This window comes from Bubalus bubalis, chromosome X (assembly GCF_019923935.1).
Source record: "Bubalus bubalis isolate 160015118507 breed Murrah chromosome X, NDDB_SH_1, whole genome shotgun sequence".
NCBI classification, from domain to species: domain Eukaryota; kingdom Metazoa; phylum Chordata; class Mammalia; order Artiodactyla; family Bovidae; genus Bubalus; species Bubalus bubalis.
Genome location: NC_059181.1, coordinates 69,582,051 through 69,598,433, shown reverse-complemented (window position 1 = coordinate 69,598,433; position 16,383 = coordinate 69,582,051). Strand labels below are relative to the sequence as shown.

Below are 16,383 nucleotides of genomic sequence, written 5' to 3'. Positions count from 1 at the left end.
GGTGTCCTACAAGGATCACAGACTCCATCTGAAGTTAAGCCTGGGATTATGTCAGCCCCTGGAGCTTGATGCATGGCCAATAGTTGATTGGAATTTTGTATATTTGTTTTCATTTCATAATGCTCTGTTAGTAAATAAGGTAATTTTTCAATGAGTGGAAATATTTGTAAGATCGGTATATAATGAACAACAAGTCAATGTCCTTCATTAATCTTATTCTTTGGCTTTAAAAGCAGATCAATATCATTCACTGTTTTCTAGCAGTCTGTAGTAGTTGAAAAGCATAAAAAAGAAACCCTGAAAATCCCTTCTTCCAAAGTCTTTTGCAGATGTTATTACAGAAAGATGATGAGATTCTATTCTGTCTTGACTCAAAACATAGTGTTTATACCTAAAAGGAATAGATAAGCAAATAAAGAATACCCACCAGCAGCTGCAAACTTTTTGTACCTTTCTAGCATAGTATCAGTAGCACTTAGCAGTTTTCAGGAGGAACAAACATTCATATTTTATCTCTGTTTACAACATTTTAGCATAAGCAATAGCCCAACTTCTTTTTTATTATGTTAAATAGCACACCTTTCTTATTTTAGATGAACATATTTCTACAGATATCTTTATCAGATACAGGATAAAGCAAATCATGAACTTATGCAAAATCTTTCAAATATTCACACTGATGGTTTAAAATATCTGACATTCAAAGCTCTATTTTGTCTCTTTAGCATGATCTCTTATTATACTCTTCCAAATGTCTTAGGCTTTCACCATGCCAGGCTGACCTTGAATATATTGTGTACCTTTTAATGTCTCTGTCTCTCTTTCTTTTAATTTAGTCTGAAAGTTTTTAAGGTCCAGTCCCCCATCCTCACTTTCCCACTTTGATAAAAAAAAAAATCTTGATAGAAAAGAGAATTTTGATAATTTCATGTCTTCCTCCAAGACTCTGAGTCATTCAGATTGGAATTAGCTCTCCTTCCCAGGTGGCGCTAGTGGTAAAGAACACTACTGCCAGTGTAGGAGACACAGGAGGCTCGAGTTCAACCCCATTTCTGGATTGGGAAGATCCCCTGGAGTAGCAAATGGCAACTCACTCCAGTATTCTTGCCTGGAGAATCCCATGGACAGAGGAGCTTGGTGGACTACAATCCATAGGGTCACAAGAGTTGGACATGACTGAAGCAACTTAGCATGCATACAAACCTTCTGATGGGGCCTGACTAATAGTATAGTTAGTTGTCTATATAACTGCTAAATTGTTAGCTTTTTGTGAACAGGAACTCTGTCTTAATCATCCACATATCTGTCACAACACTTCTGTCAGTTCAGTCACTCAGTCGTGTCTGACTCTTTGCAACCCCATGGACTGCAGCATCTTCCCTGTCATCACCAACTCCTGGAACTTGCTCAAACTCATGTTCATGGAGTCTGTGATGCCATCCAACCATCTCATCCTCTGTCGCCCCCTTCTCCTGCCTTCAATATTTCTCAGCATCAGGGTCTTTTCAAATGAGTCAATTCTTCACATAAGGTGGCCAAAGTATTGGCGTTTCAGCTTCAGCATCAGTCCTTCCAATGAATATTCAGGACTTATTTCCTTTAGGATTGACTGGTTTTGATCTCCTTGCAGTCCAAGGGACTCTCAAGAGTCTTCTCCAACACCACAGTTCAAAAGCATCAATTCTTTGGCACTCAGATTTCTTTATGGTCCAACTCTCACAACACTTAGACCAATACTAAATGCTCATTGGCAGACCTTTAGTAGATGCCTACTAAATTTGAATACAAATTCCCCTGCATGGCTGTAGGATATTTTTTTTTTCAATTATCCAGTTTTGTATAATTTTTGAAGTATGTCACTTAAAGGCTCTTGAAATTATAAAATCTAAAAACATATTTAGTGATTTCCAGCTATTGTTTTAATAATTGATAGTGGCTACTGCAAAGCATTTGAAGATTACCAAACCTCTTTTTAAAGAATTTCCTTTTTTTATTTACTGAGGATCATATCTGAATTTTTTAATAGCAGGAAAATTTGTTCTTCCTTCTTAGTCATCTCTCAGTGGATAAAATAATTGTTCTGGATGCCATACCATTGAACTGATTATGATTTCATCCACAGTTTCCTCAAAATAATCAAATATATTCATATAAGTGTTTGGAGATCAAATTGAAGAAATTTCAAAAACAATCAAAAAGAAAATCCCTCCTTCATGGCAACAGTGACCCTGATAATCTTCCATGCTCACCTAACATTTAAAAAATAATTCAGCTACAATGTTACCATATTTACCTGCAACCTCTGAACTAAGGCAGAATTGTTGTTATGTAGTCACTAAGTCACATCTGACTCTTTTACTACCCCATGGATTGTAGCCCGCCAGGCTCCTCTGTCCATGGGATTTTCCAGGCAAGAGTATTGGAGTTGGATTGCCATTCCCTTTTCCAGGGGATCTTCCTGATCCTGGGATTGAAAGCGTATCTCCTGCATCAGCAGGCAGATTCTTTACCATGGAGCCACAAAGGAAGCCCCGAGGCAGAGTACAGAACTCAAAACAAACTTAGTGCCTTTTTAAAAAATCTCAACTTTCAGTATACATTTAAACAGCTGAATTGTATTACAATTAAAGGAAATGCAAATAAAAGCGACTCAAGTTTAAAAAATATTACCCTCCTACCACACACACACACACACACACCAGAATGGAAGAGCATACTTCTTTGCGGTAATGTGGTGCTATTTTTATTTTTTTTTAAACCACCACCTGCTGCTTTCTTTTGGCAGGAAATGACAACTGCCTCCCCCATCATACCCAGGGGACTTACCAAGTACTGAAACTGTGTTGAACAAGCACTTGTTCCCAAAACCTGCAGTTGAGAAAAGATTATATTTTTCCCTATTACATTTACCTGCTGGCTTGCTCACTTTTATTTCTGACATAAGGCAATTGCTTACATTTCTGTCATTATCTAATCAGAGTACAGCTGGATTTCTGGATACCTATATGCCTAGGGAATTAATTTGGCCTAAAGTGAGTTTAGAAGCAATTTAGGCAGAAGCTTGCTCTTTATTTATTTCTTATATCTTTCCCTTAAATGTGTCTTATGGAAGGCTAAAGAGAGAAGGTACTTCTAAACCAAAACTGGTGACAGTAAATAAAAGGATTATTTCCAGTGAATGGTGTTATTTTCAGTGCTTAGTTGGTTTGAGATGACTCTTTATATCACTGGATTGAAAACTAAGTAGCTCACCACTTCTTGATATTCATTTAAATTTAATCATTTCATTTTCTTCCTGTTTTCTTTGCAACATTTTAACAATTGTTTGTTTCATTGATTGACTTCAGTGGCAGACAACTGCAAATATGGGAAATATGATTCTTTTCATTTTAAGATGTTCATCAAGTGTTAATGTGCTTCCATCATTAGTTCTATGACTGGCCTCTTATCTAACTGCCCATTGATTATTTTGACAAGACTTCACAGATAAGCTAAGAGGAAGGCTGAAACAAATGGCTAGCAATCCTAAATAGCAAATTTATCTAAAACTGGGACCCTTCTTTTTCCTTGTCCTTCTCAATACTGGGCACATCATTGATATCATTAATAACTCAAAGTTTAAACTTAAAAGTTTTCTTTAATCCCCTTCTTCACTCTGTCCTATTTCTCTTCTCTGCCCCCTGTTTAGACTGCAACTTACTTCATCTGACCTTCTCTGTCACATTGTTATTTTGTTTTTTTCTTATTTCTAGTTCTATCTGACTTTCTCATTACTTTCACAACATCTTCAACTGTATTATCAACATATCCTACATACCACACACCAATATATTCATCTCTAGTAAATTTCCTTTGCCTGGGAGCATGAATGGTATTCTCCATTTGAACTTATTTATCTGGGAAAAGTAACCCAATAAACACAATGCAGCACATGCATGCTTTTAACATTTAAGACTTTGGATTCCTTACAGTGGTAATATATTTTAAAAATAAAGTTATCACAAACAACAAAGTGTAACTATATTCAATATCTTATAATAACCTATAATGGAAAATAACTTGAAAACACACACACACGCACACACACACACACACACACACATAGTCATTTTGCTTTACACCAGAAACTAACACAACACTGTAAACCAATTATACTTCAATAAAAATAAAAAATAAAGGACACCTAGGAACATCCTACAGCTAAAATCTTATTTAATGGTTAAAGACTGAATTCTTTCCTCCTAAGATTGAGAGTAAGTAAATAATGTCTGCTCTCTTTCCTTCTATACAACATTGTACAACTTGCGAATGCAACCAGGCAAGATAAAAGAAAATAATGCATTCAGACTAGAATGGAAGAATCAAGATAATCTTTGTTTTTAAATGACATGATTGTCTATTTAAAAATACAGTTAAAAAAAAAAGAACTGCCAGTTAAAAAAATGAATAAAGCAAGGTTTACAGAAAACATGTCAATAAAGAGATATCCATTTATATTTATGTACTATTAATGAACAGTTGGACTCTGAAACTTAGAAAATAACGTTTATAATACCATCAAATTATGAAATACTTAGAAATATATCTGGCAAGTGATGTGAAAAAGCTGTACACTAATATTTACAAAATGTTGCCAAGAAATTAAAATGCTTAAATAGATGGAACAATATGTCTCAAAACAAACAAACAAATTTATCAGTAAGCAAGCAACCAATTGAATTTGTCTTTCTTAGGCTGTCACTTTGAAAGGTTATATGCTTATTCCAGTTACATTCCTATTGCTCAGGAAAATTTTGGAACTCTCCTTTAGAATTACACTCAGAGTATGCCCCACATACTTTAGAATAATTCCTGTGGTGAAAAGTCTTTGTCTTATAATGGTAGTTGAATTTTGGAAACAGTTAAAAGTTATTCAGAAACAAGTCTGAAGAATGAAGTTTAAGGATCAAGTTAAAAACACCTTTTTTGGCCAAAAACAAGATATGATCACAGTGTATTAAGACTCAGTTTTCTTAATTAGCTCAACTCAGTCTCAAAGATAATTTCAAAGAATAAGTTATAAGACTATTTGGTGAAACATAGCATCACTATTCGGACTTCCCTGGTGGCTCAGATGGTAAAGTGTCTGTCTACAATGCAGGAGACCCGGGTTCAATCCCTGGGTTGGGAAGATCCCCTGGAGAAGGAAATGGCAATCCACTCCAGCACTCTTGCCTGGAAAATCCCATGGACAGAGGAGTCTGGTAGGTTACAGTCCATGGTGTCACAAAGATTATCAGCATATAGCTTTGAAAAATGAAGATCTGAAGGTGATACTCATTAAAAATATAAACGATGATATACTTCCTTAAATTAATAATAGCAAAGGTAACTTAGTGAAATGAAAATAATATCAGATTGAGAGTGAGAAAACATCAGTTCTTGTTTCACTTCTGCCATTGAATATCTGTGTGACCTTGAGCAAGTCAATTTATCTGGGCCTCCATTTTTTTCTTTGAAATATGTAGGTTAAGCCAAATAATGTTTAACAGCACTTCTGGCACTAGTATGTTGTCCTTTTAGTTCTGAATTTTATTTTATTATTATTATTACCATTTTTGGCTGCACCACATGCTTTGGAATCTTAGTTCCCTGAAAATGGCTTGAACCCATGCCTGTTGCATTGGAAGCACAGTATCCTAACCAGTAGACCACCAGATAATTCCCTTACTTCTGGATTTTAAGTAGCTCTGGCATTCTATGCCATATATATATGTTTTCATGTTAGTGTTAGTCATATCACTCAGTCATGCCTGACTCTTAGTGACCCCATGGACTGTAGCCTGCCAGGCTCCTCTGTCCATGGAATTCTCCAGGCCAGAATATTGAAGTCAGTATCCATTCCCTTCTCCAGGGGATCTTTCCAACCCAGGATTGAACCCATGTCTCCCACATTGCAGGCAGATTCTTTACCATCTGAGCCACAAAGGAAGCCCAAGAATATGGAGTGGATAGCCTATCCCTTCTCCAGCAGATCTTCCCAATTCAGGAATCGAACTGGGATCTTCTGAATTGCAGGCAGATTCTTTACCAGCTGAGCTGTGTTTCATGTACATGCATATATAATTATGGCACAATATGTAAATATTTTACAAATAATGAGGCATCATTTGTAGTTGACAATAAAATGGACTCTGGAGCCAGTCTTAGTGTTTCCGAACTGAGGCTCTGCAACTGACTAGCTGTTGAAATTGGGCAAGTAACACAAACATTTCTACATTTCAATTGCCTCATCTGTAAAATGAGATAACAGTGCCTTTCTCTATGGGTATGAGGAGTTGATATTTCTAAGATTCTATACCAAGTGCTATATAAATATATTAAATAAAATGAACAAATTTTTAGCATTATACAGTGTAAAATAATTATAAATATTCATAAATGTGTGGCCAAAAACCAAATGCTAGCTAATGTCTCCAGGAGGAAATCATTTAAACAAATTACATAAATTACAAGTTGCATACCTATTAATACAAATTGCAAACTACATACCTATTAATACAAAGAATTTATTGTTATTTGTCTTGTTTAGCTTTTTGTTTGTTTGTTTGCTAATTGTAGTAGTTGAGTATTTCTCTTTTTCTCTATTGAGCCTGAAGTTGTATCTTGTTTATGGACTTTTATGGTTATTCAGAAATGAAAATGCATTTGAATTGTCCTTAGTTAATTTGAATTTTATATCATGATTGAAATTCAGGCTAAAGCAGCACTTTCATCTGTAATACTTCCCATGGAAGTACGGTCCATTAATTGAGCCAACAGATATTTATTTCACAAAAGACAATAGAAATATATCAGTAGCGGTGTAACCTACTCAACCTATCACTAGTCACTGATTTATGATTGTTACAAACATTATACATTTTGGACAGTTGCCTAAATTTTTCTCTCTTTGTCTGTCTGAGCTCTCCAGTTATGCTCATCACCTCAGGGGAAATGTCTCAAGTAATCTTGAGAAGTGGCTCTTCCGCCTTTTATGAGAAAGTGCAACAAGAAAGCAAGGATGGAGTGGCTTCAGGTTGGCTTTCACATATCCATAAATCCATACACTAAATACTTGTTAGCCATGCACACATTAACATACAAATGATACGTTCACTACAAAGTATTGTATTATTTATTAAAACACTGACCTCATGGTTAGGAATATAATCCAAAGTGACCATATTTAGGGGCTTTTTTTAATCCATGTTTAAGTGATCTGTGTAGTCATTTTGCACATGATTTTTTATTATGTAAGTTTCAGGTATATGACGTTATAAACAAACATTTGGATAACTCCAAAATGTTCACCACTACAAGTCTAGTTACCCTCCTTCACAACAAAGTTGACCTTCTTCATCCATTTCAACCACTCCCCCAACCTCCTTCCCTTCTTATAACCATTAATGTTTGCTGTATCTACAAGGTACAGGAATTGAACATAGACCATAGGAGCATGTGTACAAAGCCACTTCAGTCGTGTCCAACTCTTTGTGACCCTATGGACTGTAGCCCACCAAGCTCCTCTGTCTGTGGACTTCTCCAGTCAAGAACACTGGAGTGGGTTGCCATGTCTTCCTCCAGGGGATCTTTGTGACCCAGGGATTGAACCCACATCTCTTATGTCTTTTCTATTGGCAGGCAAGTTCTGTACCACTAGGGCCACCTAGGAAGCCCATATCTTTTGGATTTAGTTCAGTTCAGTCACTCAGTCATGTCCAACTCTTTGCAACCCCATGGACAGCAGCACACCAGGCTTCCCTGTCATCACCAACTCCCAGAGCTTGCTCAAACTCATTTCCATCAAACTGGTGATACCATCCAACCATCTCAACCTCTGTCATCCCCTTCTCCTCTTACCTTTAATCTTTTCCAGTATCAGAGTCTTTTCCAATGAGTCAGTTCTTTGCATCATGTGGCCAAAGAATTGGAGCTTCAGCTTCAGCCTCAGTCCTTCCAATGAATATTCAGGACTGATTTCCTTTAGGATTGGCTGGTTTGATCTCTTTGCTATCCAAGGGGCCTTCAAGAGTCTTCTCCAACACCAGAGTTCGAAAGCATCAGCTCTTTGGTGATCAGCCTTCTTTATGGTCCAACTCTCACATCCATACATGACAGTGGGAAAACCATAGCTTTAACTATATGGATCTTTGTCAGCAAAATATTTTGGATATTAGCCCCTTATCAGATATACTGTTTGAGAATATATTCCCCCATATCGTAGGCTACTTTTTTGTTTTGAGAATGGTTTCCTTAGCTATACAGGAGCTTGTAAGCTTGATGTAGTTCCATTTGTTTATTTTTGCTTTTGTTTCCTTTGCCTTTTGGTGTCAGATCAACAAAATCATTGCTAAGACTGATGTCAATGAGATTACCACCTATGTTTTCTTCTACGAATTTCATGATTTTAGATCTTATATTCGAATTTTTAATTCATTTAGGGTTAATTTTGTATGCTGTGTAAGCTGGTTTCATTTGTTTGCATGTGAAAGTCCAATTTTCCTACCACCATTTATTGAAGAGACTGTCATTTCTCCACTGTTTTGCTCATTTGTTGTGAATTAATTGTCCATATGTGTGAGCTTATATCTTAGCTCTCAGTTCTGTTTCGTTGATCTGTGTGGCTGTTTTTACACCAGTACCATACAGTTTGAATCACTATAAATTTGTAGTAGAGTTTGAAATCAGGGAGCATGATGCCACCAGTTTTCTTCTTTCTCAAGGTTATTTTGGCTATTCAGGATCTTCTGTTTTTTTTTTGTTTGTTTGTTTGTTTGTTTTTTTAAACTTTACACTATTGTATTGGTTTTGCCAAATATCGAAATGAATCTGCCACAGGTATACATGTGTTCCCCATCCTGAACCCTCTATTTGATACAAATTTTAGTATTAGTTGTTGTAGTTATGTATTGTACTGCATTGTTTTAGTTCTATGAGATATGCCATTGAAATTTTGACAGGTGTTGCCTTGAAGCTGTAGGCTGCTTTGGGCAGTATGCACATTTTAACAATATTAATTCCTCCATTCCATGAGCATAGAATATCTTTTCACTTGTTTATATCTTCTTCCACTTCTTTCATCGGTGTCTTATAATTTTCAGTGTATGGATATTTTAAGTCCTTGGTTAATTTTATTCCTAGTATTTTTATGCAATAATAAATGAGATTGTTTTCTTAATTTCTCTTTGTGATAGCTCATTAATAGTATATAGAAACACCACAGATTTCTGTATATTGCTTTTGTATCCTGTGACTTTTGTGAATTCACTTACTTCCAAGAATTTTGGGGTGCAGTCTCTAGTGTTTTCTATATACAGTATAATTTCTTCTGAAAATATTAACAGCTCTAATTCTTCCTTTCCAATTTGGTCGCATTTAATTTATTTCTCTTGCCTAATTGATGTGGCTAAGACTTCTAATACTATGTTGAATAAAAGTGATGAGAATGGAATCCTCATCTTGTTCCTAATCTTAGAATAAAAGCTTTCAACATTGAATATGATTTTACTTGTGGTTTTGTCTTATACGGCCTTCACTGTGTTGCATTATCTTCCCTTTTTAACTATTTTGTTGAGATTTTAATCACAAATGTATGTGGAATTTTTTTTCAAATGACTCATGTATCTATTGAGCTCGTCATATGATTTTTATCCTTCATTTTGTTAATGTGATGAATTGCATTGATTTATTTGTATGTGTTGAGACATCCCTAAATCTCTAGTATAAATCCTAATCAATTGTGGTATATAATCCTTTTAGTATATTATTGAATTAGATTCACCAATATTTTGTTGAGTTTTGCATCTATGTTTATTAAAGATATTTTCCTGTAGTTTTCTTTTTCTGTTGTATCCTTGTCTGGTTGTCATATCAGGGTAATGTTCAGTTCATTAAATACATTTGGAAGGATTTCTTCCTCCTCAATTGGTTGGAAAAGTTTGAGAAGGATAGGTATTAAATCTTCTTTTCATGTTTTGTAGAATTCATGATTAAAGGTATCTAAGCTTAGACCTTTGTTTGTTGGGAGATTTTTTTAACTTTTTATTTTATGTTGGAGTGTAGTTGATTAACAATGTCATGTTAATTTCATGTGTGCAGCACAGTGATTCTGTTATACATATGCATGCATCCATTCCTTTTCAAATTCTTTTCTCATTTATGTTGTTACATATATTGAGCAGAGTTCCCTCTGCTATACAGTAGGTCTTTGTTGGTTATCCATTTTATATAGCCGTGTGTACATGTCAATTCCAAAGTCCCTAATTAACCCTTCCTTTTCAGAGATTTTTTATTAATCCTTCAATCTCCTTATTGGTAATATGTCTATACAGATTTTCTATTTTCTCATGATTCAGTCTTGAAAGATTATATTTTTTCTAGGAATTTACTATTTGTTCTCAGTTGTCCAATATTTTGACATACAATTTTTCATAGTAATCTCTTATGGTAATTTGTTTTTCTGTGCCATCTGTTATAACTTCTCTTTCATATATTTTGAACCCTCTCTCTTTTTTCTTGATATGTCTAGCTTAAGGTTTGTCAATTTGGTTTATACTCATGATATTTTAGAGTAAGCTTAAGTATTAGATATTTTCACTTCTGATTGTTAGATATCTAGGCTGATTTTTCAGTAATACTCTTCTTTTAAGAATAGACATCAAGACAAAGAAGCCAATAGAAGCATACCAACCCCCCCCATCTCTAAAATCTGTTCTTAGCCTAAGATTTATTGATTTTTAAGCTTACCAATCAGTGAATAGATGTTTGCCTAATATGTATGTGGGTCACCTATAGCTACTATAATCTTCCTTTCCAGCAAATGGCATACTCTGTCTCAACACACACATATTATTCTCTATTGTATGACTAGTGTGGCCAATGTGTGCTGAATAATAATAATAATAAATATATATATATATAATTTAAACTTATTCTTCCCTTTGTCTCAGATTCCAATATGACTCAATGGGACACTATTAATAAAAATAACATTCTATCAAATACTCTATAAACTGTGGCCTTTCATGTTCTATAAGATTACATTTATTGCCTAAGATAAATGTAATTTACCTGGTCATCACCTGGTAATCTGTCAAGTGGACCAGGAAATGTGGGACAAGTTCTTAGTGCCTTTCCAGGGCCCACAGAGCATAAGCACACTCTTTTAAGGATGATGAAAAAAGAGAAGTCAAGGTAATGTTTGAATACCTACTGTTTCCTCCAGTGCCATTAAAATTCTTTAATCAGAGCAACAGGGTCTCTTTAGGAAGCCATGGGGAATCCGGCTGCTTTGATTCATTCGTGCCTGAAAGAACATAGAAGAACCATGGTCAAGAACAGTGGGAACAGCATTCTCACAGAAGGCTGGTAAGTTTCAGAAAGCGGATGCTTAGAACCCAGAAATAGATTACTGTGGACAAGTGAGAGCATGAAAATAGTCACCTTAGCCCTTAGTGACAGCAAAGTAGAGTGAGCAGGAATCCATTTACTACCATCTGATGTCTCTTTTTGACTTAGTAGTTTTTTGAAAGGGTATAAGTGGATAAGGATGTCAGTGCTGGGTTCACAGTCCTTCCTTGGTCATAAGGAGCTCCTCATTTTGATGAGCTTCCCAAGAAAATCTCAACAACTTGTAGTCAAACTCACAACACACTTGGAATGTAGAAACTGACTTTTTCTCAGTTAGTGATTTTTCTGAGTTCTCGTGACCACAGCTGTTTAATTAGTGAATACACATATAAGGAAACCAAGCTGGCCACTGGCTGTTAGCACAGCTGGTGCTAAGAAGAGAGACTAACTTGTATGCAAAACTACCTTATGGGTATCCTTGCAATGATTATAGATGTCTCCCTATGTAGGGTGATTTAGGGGCATCAAAAAACCACACTCCACATCTGCTCCTCTCTGCTCCACTTTACCCAGTGATTTCTTGCCCAGACTTGCCACTTTGCCTTAAATACACCAGTATAGATTCTATCCTTTAGGCACTTTGTCTCCAACAATCTCCTATTAAAATAAAAGTGCTACAAGGAGGATTTTCACATTAATTGATTAACTATAATCAATCAGATAAGCTAGTTTTCACCATAAAAGGTGAATTGGATGAAATACAAAGATATATGTATATTTTTTTACTTGGTATAAGAAGGAAAATAAATGAATGCAGAGGCAGATAGCCTTACATGGTGCAATATAGTAGGATTACCTGAGAAGCCAGATTGCAGAAGTTTTAGCAGAGATTTCTACAATAGGAAAGAGAGAGCAGGAAAGACAAGAGGTAGGCAATAAACATAGCAGCTGCCACCTAAACAAGTTTGATTCAAGCTAGTCTTTTCTCATCAGATTGCCAGTTCCTTCAGGAAGGGGATCCTTTCAAAGAGACTACATATTAGAAGTTCAAACACCAGGGTCAGTTGGGGAATATCTCTCTCTCTCTCTTTCTCTCTCCTTCTCTTTCTCTCTTGCCCTCTTTCTCCCTTCTGTAAAATGAGTATAATAAATAATTCCTGTTCCTGGGGTATATTATTAAGATTACATGAGGTATACGAAGTAAAAGTCAGTAAGAGTATGCTTGACACACAATAGATAGCCAATGCATGTTGTCTTTTTATTCTTGCCTTTAAGACATAGTAATTAGGATGCTAAGCACACAGAAACTCCTCAATATAGGCTTTAAAATGGCCTGATGAAGAAAATTAATAGTGTAGATAAAGTAGACTGAAGTTTTTTCTAAACTGCTTTGTCATTAAAAGAAGGTAACAATGTGAAAGAAATAGACATGAGAAGACAATGAGTAAGCTGAATGCATTCTCAGATGCCCCAGAATCCACAGAAGTCTGTCATGGTGGCTTTGAACCAAATCCCAGACAGGAAGTTACAAAGTTATGATCTCTACTGGTACTTTGTTAGAAGGTAAAACAAGAGCTATCCAAGTTCAACTATACCACCAAAGTGGGGCAGATATCTGAGGACAAACTATAGGGACAGAATTCAGTGACTGAGCAGAGTCAGAGATTAATCATAAACTCTACCAAGCAAATCCAGCTGTCTAGAAGTAGATTCTAAGATGGTAAGTATTCTCAAGAACTATTTTTTAAAGTCATTTAAATTATTGTATTTCATGGACAGGAGTCAGGCAAGGTATCAACAAGTGGATTTTGACTTTGGAGTCACTTCACTGATTACTTCTAAAAGAGCCATATACTACAGAAGTATTCTGCTTTACTTGCTGGATTTTTCAACTCCCAGAACAGGTTACTTAAGCTGAGAGAAAGCAGGATGTAGGGGAATGAACACCGGCCAGGCACTGGATTCCTGACTTCTAGTTTTGGCCGTATCAGTAATTAGTGGTATAATCTTAAGAAAGTTCCTTCCATCTCTGGGACTCACCTTTTTTTGTGTGTAAAATGAGAGACTGAATTGTCCCTAAGGTTCTGATATTATAAGTCTAGTATAAAATTGGATTTGGCAGATAGACTCAATCAGTGGCCCCCCACTCCAGTACTCTTGCCTGAAAAATCCCATGGATGGAGGAGCCTGGTGGGCTGCAGTCCATGGGGTCGCAAAGAGTCGGACACGACTGAGCGACTTCACTTTCACTTTTCACTTTCATGCATTGGAGAAGAAAATGGCAACCCACTCCAGTGTTCTTGCCTGGAGAATCCCAGGGATGGGGGAGCCTGGTGGGCTAACGTCTATGGGGTTGCACAGAGTCGGACATGACTGAAGTGACTTACCTCACCTTACCTCAATTCTAAATAAAAATTGGAAAAATATGAAGAAAATTTGTGTTCTTTCTTTCCAGTACTTCATCACCTCAGGTCTGATCAAGAGGCCTCATATCACAAGCCTACCTGCCTGGATTCCATATCCAATTCAAGATATACAATCTTAGGCAGACTTTCCTGATTTGCACAAACTGAAAGAGGAGAGTGAAGAAGTTGGCTTAAAACTCAACATTCAGAAAATGAAGATCATGGCATCTGTTCCCATCACTTCATAGGAAATAGATGGAGAAACAGGAGAAACTGTGTCAGACTTTATTTTTTGGGCTCCAAAATCACTGCAAATTGTGACTGCAGCCATGAAATTAAAAGACGCTTACTCCTTGGAAGAAAAGTTATGACCAACCTAGATAGCATATTCAAAAGCAGAGACATTACTTTGCCAACAAAGGTCGTCTAGTCAAGGCTATGATTTTTCCAGTGGTCATGTATGGATGTGAGAGTTGGACTGTGAAGAAGGCTGAGTGCCGAAGAATTGAAGCTTTTGAACTGTGGTGTTGGAGAAGACTCTTGAGAGTCCCTTGGACTGCAAGGAGATGCAACCAGTCCATTCTGAAGGAGATCAGCCCTGGGATTTCTTTGGATGGAATGATGCTAAAGCTGAAAGTCCAGTACTTTGGCCACCTGATGCAAAGAGTTGACTCATTGGAAAAGACTCTGATGCTGGGAGGGATTGGGGGCAGGAGGAGAAGGGGACAACAGGGGATGAGATGGCTGGATGGCATCACTGACTCGATGGACGTGACTCTGATTGAACTCCAGGAGTTTGTGATGGACAGAGAGGCCTGGCGTGCTGCAATTCATGGTGTCGCAAAGAGTCGGACAGGACTGAGTGACTGAACTGAACTGAACTGATTCCCATCGAGGGGCTTCCCGGGGGCTCAGTGATAAAGAATGCACCTGTCAATGCAATAGATGTGGGTTCAATTCCTGGATTGGGAAGATCCCCTGGACATGGAAATGACAACCCACTCCAGCATTCTTGCTTGAAAAACCCCACTGGCAGAGGAGACTGGTGGGCTACAGTCTATGGGGTCACAAATAGGGTCACTATCTCTGCTTTTAAGGTGAGAAATTAAGCTAGTGCATTAATGATAGAGAACTAGAAGACATTATCCAAGACCTTCACAAAAAGCATGCAGACATTTTCCTAGCAGTTTATTATTAACTAATTCATGAAAATTATGGCAGACCTAAGCAAAATGAGTGTGGTACCATAGGTGGAGAGTAATGGAGAGGTTTTAATTAGACTCTTTTTTGTTTAGCAGCTAAGTCGTGTCCAACTCTTTGTGCACCCATGGACAGTAGCCCACCAGGCTCCTCTTCTACACTGGCAGGCAGATTCTTAACCACTGAGCCAACAGGGAAGCCTGCTAATCAGGTTAGAGCCCTTATTTCCTACACTAACACTGGTTCAGTAGCCTATACATGGAGTAAGTAATTCAACAATTTCAGACAGCAAATATTTATTGAGCACTTGGGACACCATGCTGTTTACATCAATACACCCAAAGATGACATAATGATTCAGTGAGCCTTATTATAATTTTTAAATTGCTGGCAGGCTGAGCATTTAAAATAAAGATTAGACTACTAATCTTTATTAAATCTCTATTAATAACCTAATAATCCCTATTAATGATTTAGCTATTACAAACAAGGTAACTGAAGTAGGGGATTTTTCCTGAGTTACATAGGAAGCTAATAACTAAGCCAAAACTAGAGCTTAAATTTTAATTCAAAATCCATGTGTGTGTGTGTTTATCTACATCACATTTTCTCTCAACTGTGTATTCTCTAATATGTGTGTATCCACACATATTTCTCTTCCCTTCATACAGTCCAATCATTTGAATGAAAACTTTATGTATATTATTAAGATTGCCAACTTACTAACTAATGGTGAGTGTAAAGATCAGCAGAAATAAATGTCTCTCATTTTTCTTTCTGCAATGACATGGAAACCAGCGATCTTTATGCAAAAACTCAACATCTATTCTTTCCTCTTCCTCATCTCTCTCCCTATCCCACCCCTCACACATACAGAAACACAGACACTCAGACATCCATTTCTGCTGACATACAAGACTGGAAGAAATTAACCAAAATGAGACAATTGTTCTTTTTTTCCTCTTTAGCGCCTTTCTTGATGCTATAATTTGTTAAATTATCAAAGAAAAAGGAAATAATCAATGAGATGAGCAATATCATAAAGTAAATCAAGTCACCATGCTAGATGCCACTGGAGATAAAAAGAAAGGAGACACAGTCTCTCTCCTCAAAAGCTTGTAGACTGGTAGCAGTGACATGATAAACAAAACAAGAGAAATTAGTAAAATAAAATACTAAATTGAGCAATTCAAATGTCAAGCTATGTAAAATCTGCCATATATTTAGGGTACAAACCCACAATAGTTTTTAGCATGATTAGGCCATTCCATAAGGTATTCTTCTCCATCCGTGTCTCTATTTCTGATACCACAAGTAAGTAAGTGTTAGTCACTTAGTTGTGCCCAACTCTTTGCGACACCATGGACTGCAGCCCTCCAGGCTCCTCTGTCCATGAGATTTTCCAGGC

The 16,383-nt window shown here is 36.6% G+C and overlaps 1 protein-coding gene across 8 annotated transcripts in view; it reads right to left on the bottom strand.

Moving 5' to 3' along the window:
• The window catches only part of GPR174 (G protein-coupled receptor 174), a 38,133-nt gene that overhangs the window by 10,762 nt on the left and 10,988 nt on the right, over nucleotides 1–16,383 (bottom strand). For 5 of the 8 annotated variants that reach the window (XM_025277194.3, XM_006067009.4, XM_025277198.3 and 2 more), the window contains exon 2: nucleotides 11,234–11,326. The gene's annotated coding sequence lies outside the window, so the exon portion shown is untranslated. Of the gene's footprint in view, nucleotides 1–2,826; nucleotides 2,869–11,229; nucleotides 11,327–16,383 lie in introns of all 8 variants that reach the window. The other 3 variants (XM_025277195.3, XM_006067011.4, XM_025277197.3) reach the window with 2 other exon arrangements.